The sequence below is a fragment of the Pristiophorus japonicus genome, chromosome 8, assembly GCF_044704955.1.
Source record: "Pristiophorus japonicus isolate sPriJap1 chromosome 8, sPriJap1.hap1, whole genome shotgun sequence".
In the NCBI taxonomy this organism is placed as follows: domain Eukaryota; kingdom Metazoa; phylum Chordata; class Chondrichthyes; family Pristiophoridae; genus Pristiophorus; species Pristiophorus japonicus.
In genome coordinates this window covers 233,003,858-233,017,798 of record NC_091984.1, presented here as the reverse complement: position 1 = coordinate 233,017,798, position 13,941 = coordinate 233,003,858, and the positions used below count along the sequence as shown (strand labels likewise).

Sequence of the window (13,941 nt, the reverse complement as noted above, 5' to 3'; positions counted from 1 at the left end):
ACTGCTCCCCTTTACTGAGCAAGAATTCTGGGCTGTGAACAATCTTCCCCCTCCCACTGGGATGGAGGTCTGGGCCTGGTGGCGGGAAGAAGACCTCGCTCTCCTCTGTGATCGTTGACCTGCCGTTGCTTCTCTGTCCCCTTCGCCCTCACTGCTCCCCTATTCCCCATCAACCTTTCTTATCCGACAGTCGCCTCTTCAATTCTATATTCCTCCACATTCTTACTTCTTCTCCACTCCTTTCTCCCTCTTTCATTTCACTCTCCCTCTCCATCCACCACCCTCTATTCCCTCCCAATCTACTTCACCCCAATCCAAATCCTCTCTCCTTCCCTCCTCCTTAAATTTGGCTCCTTCCTGCTCTCGTACCTGACTCCAATTATGCCCCCTCCCTCGAGAAACATAGAAAACAGGAGCAGTGGTAGGCCATTCGGCCCTTCGAGTCTGCATCGCCATTCAATATGATCATGGCTTATCCTCTATCTCAACACCATATTCCCGCTTTTTTTCCCATACCCCTTGATGTCTTTTGTTTCTAGAAATCTATCTATCTGTCTCCCTCTTAAATATATTCAGTGACTTGGCCTCCACAGCCTTCTATGGTAGAGAATTCCACAGGTTCACCAGCCTCGAGTGAAAAAAAATCTCCTCATCTTGGTCCTAAATTTCCTGTCCCACATCCTGAGACTGTGACCCCTTGTTCTCGACTTCCCAGCCAGGGGAAACATCCTCCCCGCATCCAGTCTATCCAACAGAGTCAGAATTTTACACGTTTCAATGAGATCCCCTCTCATTCTTTTAAACGCTTGTGAATGCAGGCCTAGTCAACCCAATCTCTCCTCATACGACAGTCCTGCCATCCCAGGAATCAGTCTGGTGAACCTTTGTTGCACTCCCTCTATGGCAAGTATATCCTTTCTTAGGTAAGGAGACCAAAACTGCACACAATACTCCAGGTGCGATACAAATGCAGTAAGACATCCTTGCTCCTGTAGTCAAATCCTCTTGCAATGAAGGCGAATATATCATTTGCCTTCCTAACTGCTTGCTGCAGCTGCTCGACTTAAATACTGCACTTGTTTTGATGACTCTTGAGCAATACCACAGAAGATTAGCTAGTGTATTATAAAAGCAAATGTCACACATACAGGTAGTACATGAGCATAACATGCACTTCCTGTAAATGGAACACAGACTTTAAAAAAATTATTGGGATGTGGGTGATGTGGCAAAGGGGAATTTGCTGGTATTTCCTTCTTGCATTGACAACTGTCAGAGGGCATTAGGAGTCAATCATGTTGTGTGGGGCTGGAGTTTTGTGCAGGTTAAATTTGCTAGGAGTGGCAGGTTCCCTTCCATGAAGGATATTAGTGAACTGGATGGGTTTTTACAACAATCCAGCAGCTTTCATGAATATTTTATTTCTGGTGTCAGCCCACAATTCCGATGATTTATTAAATTCAATTTCAGAACTTGCTGTGGTTGGATAAATTTTAAGCCTCTGCTCCAAAAAAGAAAGAGCTTGCATTGATATACAGACTTGCATGATCTCAGGATGTCCCAAATCACAGCCAATGAAGTGCAGTCACCTGTCACACAGGGAAGTGTTGCAGCTAATTTGCACATCACAAGGTCCCATGAACACCAATGAGATAAATGAATAGATAATCTCTTTTAGTGATGTTGGGTTGAGCAATAAATGCTGGCCAGGACACCGGGAGAACATCCCCAGCTCTTACTTTGAAAAGTGCCACGACAGACAGGGCCTCGGTTTAATGTCTCATCCGAAAGACAGTCCTTCTGACAGTGCGCTAATGTGTCAGTCTGTGGAGTGGGGCATGAACAGACAACCTTCTGACTCGGGGTGAAATTGCTACCTCTGAGCCAAGGCAGACAGTATGATAACCACTACACTACTGTACTTCCTGTAACTTTTCTACTGCACTTCTCACTCGTGCCTTATAAACAGAGGCACAAGAGTACAAAAGCAAGGCGCTATGCTAAACCCATAGAAATCACTGGTTAGGCCCCAGCTGGAGTTTTGTGCCCAATTCTGGGCACCACACTTCAGGATGGATGTCAAGGCCTTGGATAGGGTGTAGAGGAGATTTATTAGAATGGTACAGTACCAGGAATGAGAGACTTCCGTTATGTGGAGAAGCTGGGGTTGTTCTCCTGAGAGCAGAGATGCTCAAGAGGAGATTTGATAGATGTTAAAAATCATGAATGATTTTGATAGAGTAAATAAATAGAAACTGTTCCCAGTGGCGGAAGGGTCGATAACCAGAGAACACAGATTCAAGGTGATTGGCAAAAGAATCAGAGAAGACACGAGGAAACTTATTTTTAATATATAAACCCAGCGAGCTGTTGCAATCTGGAATGCACTGCCTGAAAAGCAGATATCATAGTAACATATTTAAAGGGAAAACAATTACAGGGCAATGGCGAAAGAGCAGGGAAGAGGGATTAATTGGATAGCTCTACCAAAGAGCTGACAATAGCACGATGGGCCGAATGGCCTCTTTCTGTGCTATGACTCTACAAACCACAACAAATTAGGCTTGGTCCGAGATCACCTTGGAGCAACACCATGATGTATAACATGCTGGCTGGTCTAAGTACTGAAAATAAGACCTTTGATCTTCACGTGCATCAATATAGTACGACTGTTTGTGAGGTTGTTGCATCATGACACACACAAGATTTACAAGAAACTACTGTAGTTCTAAAAACTAATATAATCACCAAAGCTTTTATAAATTTTCACTTAAAATCATCTACAGAAATAAACAAGTAAATTAAAAGAAACAGTTCTGACCAAAGCTCGTGCTGTATTCTAAAAGTGATTCTCAAATGGGGGTCTGTAGAGACTTTTCAGGGGATCCCCGAAAAAAAGCCTCAATTGGTGATGGAGAGTGAGCTGATGTAGAGCAGCCAGACACTGCTGAACGGACGGTGAATGGTTACCATGGTAGCAGCAGGAGTGGCTATGTGCTGCAGGAAGGAGAGAGAATGACTGCGGGCCAGCAGCTACTTCATATCAGCTGTAAGATTCTTTGATGACAGCCGATCACAGGTCTGGTCATTAATTGATAGAAGAGGGAAGCCATCTCAGAGTGAAGTGACAGGAGTAGCCAATGGAAGAGCAAGGAAAGTGGTGCCGCGGCAACCATTTTATGAATGGGGGGAGGGGCGGCGGTTGGAGTCGGGCCGCGGCTCTGCGTTCCTCCCTTCCCCGGGCCGAGCTGCGTTGTGATGTTCACCTGCCCCTACAGCGAGGATGGTGAAGCTCTTCGTGGGAAGCTGCCCCCGGAGGTGTGGCACGATGAGGTCCAGCTGTTGATCGAGCAGTTCGGCAGAGTCAGCGATTACGATCTGATGAGAGTGAGACTTGAGTGGGGGGAGGTGAGATGGTGGAGAGTGACAGGGAGATAGGGTACTGAGAGAGGAATGGGAGGAAGATGGAGGTAGAGAGAGAGAGAGAGAGAGAGAGATTGGGGAAGAGTGACGGAGAAAGAGCTGGAGGCAGAGAGAGAGATGGCAGAGATCGGCAGAGAGATGGAAGTACAGAGAGACAGAGCACGATGGGGAAGTGTGACAGGGAGGGAAGAGATGGTGTACAAAGAGGAATGGTGAGAGAGAGAGAAGCGAGAAGATTTAATCTCTCCTGCCTTCCACCCCATCACATATCTTCCCTTTTGTTCTTTCTTCCCCCGCCCCCCAACTTTATACTTGCTTAACGCCGGTTACATCTCTAACCTTTTCCAGTTCTGAGGGACAAGAGGGCATGATCTTAGAATAAGGGGCCGCCCATTTCTAAACAGAGATGAGGAGAAATTTCTTCTCTGAGGGTTGTAAATCTGTGGAATTCGTTGTGGAAGCTGGGACATTGAATACATTTAAGACAGAAATAGACAGTTTCTTAAACAATAAGGGGATATGGGGAGTGGGCAGGGAAGTGGAGCCGAGTCCATGATCAGGTCAGCCATGATCTTATTGAATGGCAGAGCAGGCTCGAGGGGCTGTGTGGCCTACTCCTGTTCCTATTTCTTATGTTGTGTATACCTGTAATCATTCTCGTAAATCTTTTCTGCGCCCTCCCTAAAGCTTTCACATCCTTCCTAAAGTGCGGTGCCCAGAATTGGACACAATACTCCAGTTGAGGCCAAACCAGTGTTTTATAAAGGTTCATCATAACTTCCTTGCATTTGTACTCTATGCCTCTATATATGAAGGCCAGGATCCCGCAAGCTTTTTTAACCGCTTTCTCAACCTGCCCTGCCACCTTCAACAATTTCTGCACATATCCCCCCAGGTCTCTCTGTTCCTGCACCCGCTTTAGGATTGTACCTGTTAGTTTATATTAACTCTCCTCGTTCTTCCTATCAAAATGTATCATTTGCCACGTGTCTGCACATTTCATCAGCCTGTCCATGTCTTCTTGGTCTATCACAATCCCCCTTACTTCCAAGTTTTGTGTCATCTGCAAATTTTGAAATTGTGCCTTGGACACCCACATCCAAGTCATTAATATATATCAAGAAAAGTAGTGGTCCCAATACCGACTCTTGGGAAAATACCACTGTATACATTCCTCCAGTCTGAAAAACAATTGTTCACCACGACTCTGTCTACTGTCACCCAGCCAATTTCATATCAATGCTTCCACTGTTCCTTTTATTCCATGGGTTTCAACTTTGCTGGCAAGCCCATTATGTGGCATTTATCAAACACCTTTTGGAAGACCATGCATTGCCCTCATCAACCCCCTCTGTGATCTCATCAAAAAATTCAATCAAGTTACTTAACCACAATATGCCTTTAACAAATCCATGTTGGCATTCCTTAATTAATCCACACTTGTCCAAGATTATCATTTCTAAAACCTTCCCCACTACCAAGGTTAAACTGACTGGCCTATAGTTGCTGGGTTTATCTTTACACCCTTTTTTGAACAAGGGTGTAAAATTTGCAGTTCTCCAGTCCTCTGGTACCACCCCAGTATCTAAACAGGATTGGAATCTTTAGGCCAGTACGGGTTGAGCATCCAAACTCCGGAGTTCCAGAATCCAGAGCGATTGGTGACAGGGTCATCCAGAATCTGTAAAATGTTCCAGAATCTGGATCTGCCGACCTCAGGGTCACGCCACTGCCCGACCTCGCACCTCGCTTCGCTCTTACCTCGAGGCCTCCTTACCAGCCCGCTCCAACACTTCCTCTACGACGGGGCCCGCTGGCCCTTACATTTTCAGGGTGGCGGGGCTCGCTCGAACACCTCCACGGCGGCGGGGCCCCGCCCGATGACCTCCTAGACGGGGCCGGCGACCCAAACAGCTCCTCGGAGAGCAAACCCCTCGACCCCTTTCTGATGTTCCAAAATCTGAAAGTACCCGAACCTGGGCTCGGGTGTTTCCGGATTCGTGACGTCAGAAAGACATTCCAAAGTCCGGAAAAACACGAAAACCGGCTTGGTCTCGAGGTGTCGGATTCGGGATGCTCAACTGGTACCTCCACAATTTCCTCCTTAACTTCCCTCAGCATCCTAGAATGCATCCCATCTGGTCCTGGTGACTTATTAACTTTAACGACACAGACAGCCTTTGCAGTACCTCCTCTTTATCAACGATAAAACAAATGGTTATCTGACCCTACTCATGTTCACAGAGACCACTCAGCCGGTCGAAGCTGTGTCAGCTCACTGCAAGAGTATGTCAGCTAGTCCCACTCCCCCATCTTTTCCCTGTAGCCCTGCAAATGTTTTCCTTCAGGTTCGCCTTTGGTTCTTCTGCCAATTATCTTAAATCTGTATCCTCTGGTTCTCGACCTTCTGCCTGGGAACAGTTTCTCTCTATCTACTCTGTCTCGACCTGTAATAGGATATATTACAACTGGTATTTATATAGCACATTTCATGCAGTAAAACATCCCAAGGCACGACACAGGAGTGTTAGAAGACAAAAAAGATTTGACACCGAGCCGCACAAGAAGAAATTATGGCAGATGACCAAAAGCTTGGTCAAAGAAGTAGGTTTTATGGAGCATCTTAAAAGGGAGTAAAGATAGGTAAAGAGGAAGTTCCAGAACTTAGGGCCCAGGCAGCTGAAGGCACGGCCACCAATGGTTGAACATTTATAATCAGGATGCTCAAGAGTGCAGAATTTGAGGAGCACAGACATCTCGGGGGCTTGTACAGTTAAAAGAGGTTACAGAGATAGGGAGGGGTGAGGCCATGGAGGGATTTGTAAAAATGGATGAGAATTTGGAAATCAAGGCATTGCTTAACCGGGAGCCAATACAGATCAGCGAGCACAGGGATGATGGGTGAGTGGGACTTGGTAAGAGTTAGGACATGGGCTGCCGAGTTTTGGATGATCTTAAGTTTATGTCGGGTAGAATGTGGGAAGCCAGTAAGGTGTGCGGTGGAGTAGTCAAGTCTCGAGGTAACAAAGGCATGGATGAGGCTTTCAGCAGAAGATGAGCTGAGGCAGGGGCGGAGACGAGCAATGTTAGAGGTGAAACTAGGCGATTTTAGTTATGGCCTGAAGCTCATTTCAGGGTTAAATATGACACCTAGGTTGCGAACAGTCTGGTTCAGCCTCAGACAGATACTCGGGAGAGGGATGGAGTCGGTGGCTAGGAAACGCAGTTTATAGTGGGGACCAAAGACAATGGCTTCGGTCTTCCCAATATTTAATTTGGAGCAAATTTCTGCTCATCCAGTACTGGATGTCAGATAAGCAGTCTGACAATTGAGAGACCATGGAGGGGTCGAGGGAAATGGTGGTGAGGTAAAGCTGAGTGTCGTCAGCATACATGTGGCAACTGACACCGTGTTTTTGGACGATGTTGCCATGGGGCAGCATATATATATGAGAAATAGGAGGAGGCCAATGACAGATCCTTTGCGGAACACCAGAGGTAACGATTACAGGTGAAAGCACAAATTATAATGTCTTGTGTATTCTGGGATTGTATCTTGATCATAAAAATTGCTTGTTGTTTTAACAGGCATATTTACACGGGATACAATGTTAGGCAATTACATCCTCCAATCATCAATTATATTGGCTGCTAAAATAATTATAACTATTAGAAGCTTATGGAAAAAATAAAAGAAACAAATTAAAAATCACATTGCAAGTTTGTAGTATAGTAATTATTACATTTATTGCAACACAAATTTTCCCAGCATCGAATATGGCAACTCAAACACTGACTGCCTACCCAAAAACGATAATGGTTTTTCTTTAAATAACCTGCTATTATTAGTATGACTGCCTGGATTAAAATCAGGCCTGCCAACTCCTTGACATCGAACAGGAGATTCATACAGAAACTTTTAATATTGTACCCCAAGGCAGATACAGGCTGTGCCAGTAATGACTGGAATATTTATTGTTAAAGCATAATTTGCTCGTTCTGTATTAAACTAGAACGATAGAAAGCTTTCATGACTGCTATGAATGCTGGGATAGTCTAACCTCCATAATGACATCCTGCTTTGCAGACAGAGTAAACAAAAAGAAACACTCAAGCAAGGTTAACAGAGAAAGATTACTTTAAAAAAAAAATCAGCAGAATCTATTCTTGACATTTTAACATGAGTAAAAGTGGCTAACTGCTGCAATCATGTGTACAAACTTCTTTCAATCTGAAGGATTGACAGGTTTGACTAACACAGGTACAACTCTTTTTGGTTGGACAGAAAATTAAACAATTAAATCAAGTGCCCCCTGATCTGGCTAACACAGGTACAACCAAACTCATCTCTGACCAGCTGGGATATTTTACACAAGGGAAGTGCAAGAGGCAAAACAAACACAAAGGGGAGACATTTAGAATAACATTTCAATTAATCAAACCGGTTTTGAACCCTAGATATTAACGAAAGGCTGGATTGAATCTCCCCCACCTCTTGATATTACATAACCTTGAATAAACTGACAAAATGAGGTGTGGGGGTGATGTTCCTGGGCCCTCTGAAGGTAGAATCGCAGTCTGCGAGTTGTGAGGGTGATTTGAGCAGAACCCAACGCACAATTTGCAAGCTTTGTCATTATAATCTACTGATAACTGATGAATAATAGTGATAGAACAACGTAAAAAGTTACTTACTGTTTTCTTGGACACTGGACACACTTGGCCGATCAACTTCCCCATAAATCCCGCTAAGAATTTTCTTCGCACTGCAGTCCTTCCAACAACGATCAATCCCATTGGCGCAAACGGCTTTCCCGACGACCAAGCTCGCGCCTTTCTCTGGCACTGATTGGAACACTTTTATCCATCGCCTTTTGCAATTGGATGATATGCACGTCAGTCGAACCAAAATAACGTACTTTGATTGGTTAATTTTGGAAAAGAGGCGGTGAAGACTGAACGATCCCGCCTATCGCTCGATAGGATTGGCTCATAGGCACGAGCAGCAATCGCGTGCCTTTGATTGCTGGATCCGGGTGCCAATCACCCGCCGCGTCCGACCGCTGATTGGTTATCTGTCACGTCAATCATCGCGGAGCAGTTGCCTATTGGGCGCTGCCCGTGTCAATCAGCAGCAGCCGATTTGTGATTGGCGGCGCGCTGCGGTCGGAGGGCGGGGCGAATGCTTTCGAGGCGTCTCCGTGGTGCGATTTGGTGTGAAGAAAGCCGTGCGGGCTCGGCCGCTCCCCGCCACAGGAGGAGGAGGGCAGAAAAGAAGCAGCGGTTTCACTGGCTGAGGTTTTGTAGCCGGCCGCTTGTTGTTCCTTTTCTATTTCCTCGAGTTTTTTTTCCCTCCCCCTCTTTTTCATTGAATTTACTTCAGAGCGAGACCTTGCGCCCCCCTCCCCCCACCCCCCCTACTCCTCCTCCAGGTACCTCCATCGGTGGACAAGTCGCCTGAGGGAAAACTCTACGGCAGGTTTATCCTAAAAGGCTTAAAAACCCGCAGACGAAACCTCCTCGCAGGGATTTGCCAGAGAAAATCACCCAAAAAAGGAACCTCCGCTATCGTGTGTAAGAAAGAAAAACAAACAAACAAACAAACCCAAGTGGAAGATTTAAAACAAAATTCTTTTTCGCCTTTCCTTTTTTTTGCTTTATTTCAAAAACTCCCGTTAAGTGAGGCTGAAAGCAACGAGAGAAGAGGCCCGTGACCCTTGCTGGGTGTTGAAAGGAGCGAGTTTTGGGAAGGAGAGAGGGTCCGGCATAACTCAACAAAAGGTGCTGTAATTAATCTGTCTGGCACTTGGAGTGGAGCCGCCTGTTCGAGGAGGACAGAGGAAGAAAAACCCTCACCGAAACTAGCAGAACACAACCGAGGTAGGGAACGGATAACATAACCAAACCACTTTATTTCATGAGAGAATTTTCTAAGATGAGAACATGTGGGGTTTTTTTTTGCATTTTGGGATGGAAACTTGTGTTTTTGTTTTGTTGTATTGGAATGATTCCCAACTACCTGTTAACATATTCCTGTTTTTTTTTGCCGATATTTTTCCAAGAGTAGAAAGAGGGATGAAAAAGGGAGGAAAGCTAATGACTAAGTGACCCTACAATTGACTTCGGCACCACGGGGCTGGATCCAAATAGTGTTAAACTTGACACTGTCTTGATGTGTTTCTCATTTTGGAAACTTACAAGGCAAAAACAATGCTGTGAAACCTACTGCGAAATGTTGGGATTGGATTCTTTCGATTAGAGTGAAGTGGCACCAGCTATTGGGAGTTTAAAAAAATAGATCAAAATCTACTTGTTTGATCTGCGGTAGCAAGCTGTGATTTCTAATTCGATACTCTGGCTGTGTAGAAACATTGGACCATTTTCGTTACAGTGTAAGAGAGAACACACGAAACAGCTGGGGACCGTGGGTGACATTTTTATTTTCTGTTACACTAGCATCCTGTCGTGTTTCTATTTTCTCCAAGTTATGGAAGGATTGTTTATTGCACAGTATATAAAATTTGCGTGTTTCAAGAGTTCTTAATATTTAATATCTGGATCTATTTTTGATGGAGATTTAAGACGTCGTTTTAATTAACAGGATTGCAATGCTGTATTTTTTGTAAAAGTTGCATTTTAAAAAATGCCTATCTGTGGACTTCGGTGAAATTGATTAATTTAATCTTTTTAGGAGGAGACTGCAAAGCATTCCGTTATTGCTTTTTCCAATGTTGCATTCTGCAAATGTACTTGTACGTGAACTATAGTGCTTTACATACTGATTACAGCATTCAATGAAAAGCGGACTCCGCCCTTACTACTTTCACCATGTAGGGTTTTTGGTGGATTGACAATTGATGTTTTGCTGATCGTGGCAGGTGGACACGTTGCAGCCGTGAAGAGACGAAATGTCAGTCTTCTCGCCGTAGAACGGATATGTATAGGAAATTGTTAAAAGCAGTGTAGGAAACGGTTAAGAGTTTAGCGGTCTCGCATATGGAAAGTGGATGGAGCCATTTAATTCCGAATGGAGCCATCTATTTCTGAATTTAAAACTACCTCTTTGACCAAGCATTTGGTCACCTGCCCTAATACCTCCTGACATGGCTCCGTGTCAAGTTTTGTCTGAACGCAACTGTGAAGCACCTTGGGACGCTTTAACTACGCTCAAGGCGCTATGTAAGTTATTGTTGGATTCAGTTTACTACTGAAAGCCAGTTATGTATTTCTATGTCTGTTCATGTGTTAAACGGTAAAGAGAGACGTGCATTTATAAGAGTGCCTTTCACGACCTCGGGACGTCCCAAAGCGCTTTATTAAGCCAAAGAAGTACTTTTTAAAGCGTAGGTACTGTTATAGGGCAACGCGGGAGCCAATTTGCGCACAGTAAGGTCCCAGAAACACCAATGTGATAATGAACAGATAATCTGATTTAGTGATGTTGATTGAAGGATAAATATTGGCTCGGACACCAGAGAACTCCCCAGCTCTTTGTTGAAATAATGCCATGGGATCTTTTACGTCCACCTGAAAGGGCAAACAGAACCTCAATTTAGTGTTTCTGAAAGATGGCACTTCTGACAGTGCAGCACTCTCCCAGCACTGCACTGGAGTGCCAACTTAATTGCACTATAATTTGCAGCGATATAAAAAAAATCAAATCCAGAGCAGGGAGTTGTTGCATCACTGGGCAAGATAAGCTGAAGTGTTGCATGCTTTTTATGGGTGGGTGGTCCTGCTACTTAGTACAGTAGCCAACTTTTGAAAATTAGTTTTTATATAAATGCAGTCATGACACCAATGCTCTGGCACAAAAGGACCTGTTTATGTAGATTCAGCTGGCTAAAATAGCCCTTTTGGGCTTGACTTCATCTATAAATAAGTCTTGAGCCTTTTCAGTGAAGACGTACTGTAACTTAAAACTTTCCCAGTCTTGGTTATGGGACTGAGTTTTTTGCTATGCCAATGCAGCAGGCCAATCTTTGAGAAGCCAAGATGAAAACCTTCAGCTCATTGTGGAGGACAATTAACAAAGGTTAGATAGAGTAGGTTCAGACCAGGCAATGAAGTTGCAAAGCTTGAAGATTGTAAAGAGAATGAGCTTTTATTTTTGCAGCACGTTTCACATCCTTAAGACATCTCCAAGTGCTCTAAAGCCGATTAATGACTTTTTGAAGTGTAGTCACTCTTATGTAGGCAAACACAACAGCCAATTTATGCACAGCAAGATCCCAAACATAAAACAGCAATGCAGTGAGACTAGTTGATCTGTTTTGGTGTTTGTGTAATAAATGTTGTGTAGCATAGAATCATATTGGGAGACTCTCCAGCATGGGGGATTTTAATCTGCATATCGATTAATCAAATCGCACGGGGTTGCCTTGAAGAGGAATTCATAGAATACATAAGGGATTGTCTCTTAGAACAGTATGTTACAGAACCTACAAGGGACCAAGCTATCTTGGATCTGGTCCTGTGTAATGAGACAGGAATAATAAACGATTTCCTTGTAAAAATCCCCTCGGAATGAGTGATCACAGTATGGTTGAATTTGTAAAACAGATTGAGGGTGAGGAAGTAGTGTCTCAAATGAGCATACTATGCTTAAACAAAGGGGACTACAGTGGGATGAGGGCAGAGTTGGCTAAAGTAGACTGGAAACACAGACTAAACGGTGGCACAATTGAGGAACAGTGGAGGACTTTTAAGGAGCTCTTTCATAGTGCTCAACAAAAATAATATTCCAATGAAAAAGAAGGGTGGTAAGAGAAGGGATAACCAGCCATGGATAACCAAGGAAATAAAGGAGAGTATCAAATAAAAGACCAATGCAAAAAAGGTGGCCAAGGTTAGTGGGAAACTAGAAGATTGGGAAAATTTTAAACGACGGCAAGGAATGACTAAGAAAGCAATAAAAAAAGGAAAGATAGATTACGAAAGTAAACTTGCGCAAAACATAAAAACGGATATTAAAAGCTTTTACAGATATATAAAACGGAAAAGAGTGACTAAAGTAAATGCTGGTCCCTTAGAAGTTTTAATAATGGGAAATATGGAAATGGCTGAGACTTTAAACAATTATTTTGCTTCGGTCTTCACAGTGGAAGACACAAAAGCCATGCCAAAAATTGCTGGTCACAGGAATGTGGGAAGGGAGGACCTTGAGATTATCACCATCACGAGGGGGGTAGTGCTGGACAGGCTAATGGGACTCCAGGTCGACAAGTCCCCATGTCCTGATGACATGCATCCCAGGGTATTAAAAGAGATGGCGGAAGTTATAGCAGATGCATTCGTTATAATCTACCAAAATTCTCTGGACTCTGGGGACGTACCAGCGGATTGGAAAGCAGCTAATGTAACGCCTCTGTTTATAAAAAAAAAAGGGGGGCAGACAAAAGGCAGGTAACTATAGGCTGGTTAGTTTAACATCTGTAGTTGGGAAAATGCTTGAAGCTATCATTAAGGAAGAAATGGTGGGACATCTAGATAGGAATAGTGCAATCAAGCAGACGCAACATGGATCCATAAAGGGGAAATTATGTGTAACTAATTTACTGGAATTCTTTGAGGATATAACGAGCATGGTGGATAGAGGTGTACCGATGGATGTGGTGTATTTAGATTTCCAAAAGGCATTCGATAAGGTGCCACACAAGGTTTCTGCAGAAGATAAAGGTACGCGGAGTCAGAGGAAATGTATTAGCATGGATAGAGAATTGGCTGGCTAACAGAAAGCAGAGTCGGGATAATAGGGTCCTTTTCAGGTTGGAAATCGGTGGTTCGTGGTGTGCTGGGACCACAACTGTTTACAATATACATAGATGACCTGGAAGAGGGGACAGAGTGTAGTGTAACAAAATTTGCAGATGACACAAAGATTAGTGGGAAAGCGGGTTGTGTGGAGGACACAGACGCTGCAAAGAGATTTGGATAGGTTAAGCGAATGGGATAAAGTTTGGCAGATGGAATACAATGTTGGAAAATGTGAGGTCATCTACGAGAGAGGAGAGAGGAGAGAGGAGAGAGGAGAGAGGAGAGAGGAGAGAGGAGAGAGGAGAGAGGAGAGAGGAGAGAGGAGAGAGGAGAGAGGAGAGAGGAGAGATTATTTGAATGGGGAGAAATTACAACATGCTGCGGTGCAGAGAGACCTGGGAATCCTTGTGCATGAAACTCTTTTTGGAGTTTATCTGCAAAACATAAAACATTAAACCGTGCCACCCGACCTGGGTGACACACCAGACATTTACAAGGCCCTTTTTTTTGTTTTTTTCCCCTTTTTTTGGCACTAAAATCACAATTTTTCCACAGTGCCCCCTATAAAAGGGAAGGGGACACTAAAAACACCGGCAATTAATACAAATTAAACTTTAAAACGTAAAATCAAATTAAAATTTGGTTGCCGGGCGTGATGATGCACTCCAGTCCCTCCGGTGCCCACCTCTCGCGGAAGGCCGCGAGCGTACCGGTGGACACCGCGTGCTCCATCTCCAAGGACACCCTGGACCGGATGCAAGA

General features: G+C 44.2%; 2 protein-coding genes across 3 annotated transcripts in view; one reads left to right on the top strand and one right to left on the bottom strand.

Moving 5' to 3' along the window:
• tango2 (transport and golgi organization 2 homolog (Drosophila)) overlaps positions 1-8,218 on the bottom strand; it is a 208,682-nt gene extending 200,464 nt beyond the window's left edge. The window contains exon 1 of one of the 2 annotated variants that reach the window (XM_070888077.1): positions 8,119-8,218. The gene's annotated coding sequence lies outside the window, so the exon portion shown is untranslated. The remainder of the gene's footprint in view (positions 1-8,118) is intronic. The other variant, XM_070888079.1, reaches the window with a different exon arrangement.
• A 420-nt stretch (positions 8,219-8,638) lies between these two features.
• arvcfb (ARVCF delta catenin family member b) overlaps positions 8,639-13,941 on the top strand; it is a 370,176-nt gene continuing 364,873 nt past the window's right edge. The window contains exon 1 of the mRNA XM_070888063.1: positions 8,639-9,303. The gene's annotated coding sequence lies outside the window, so the exon portion shown is untranslated. The remainder of the gene's footprint in view (positions 9,304-13,941) is intronic.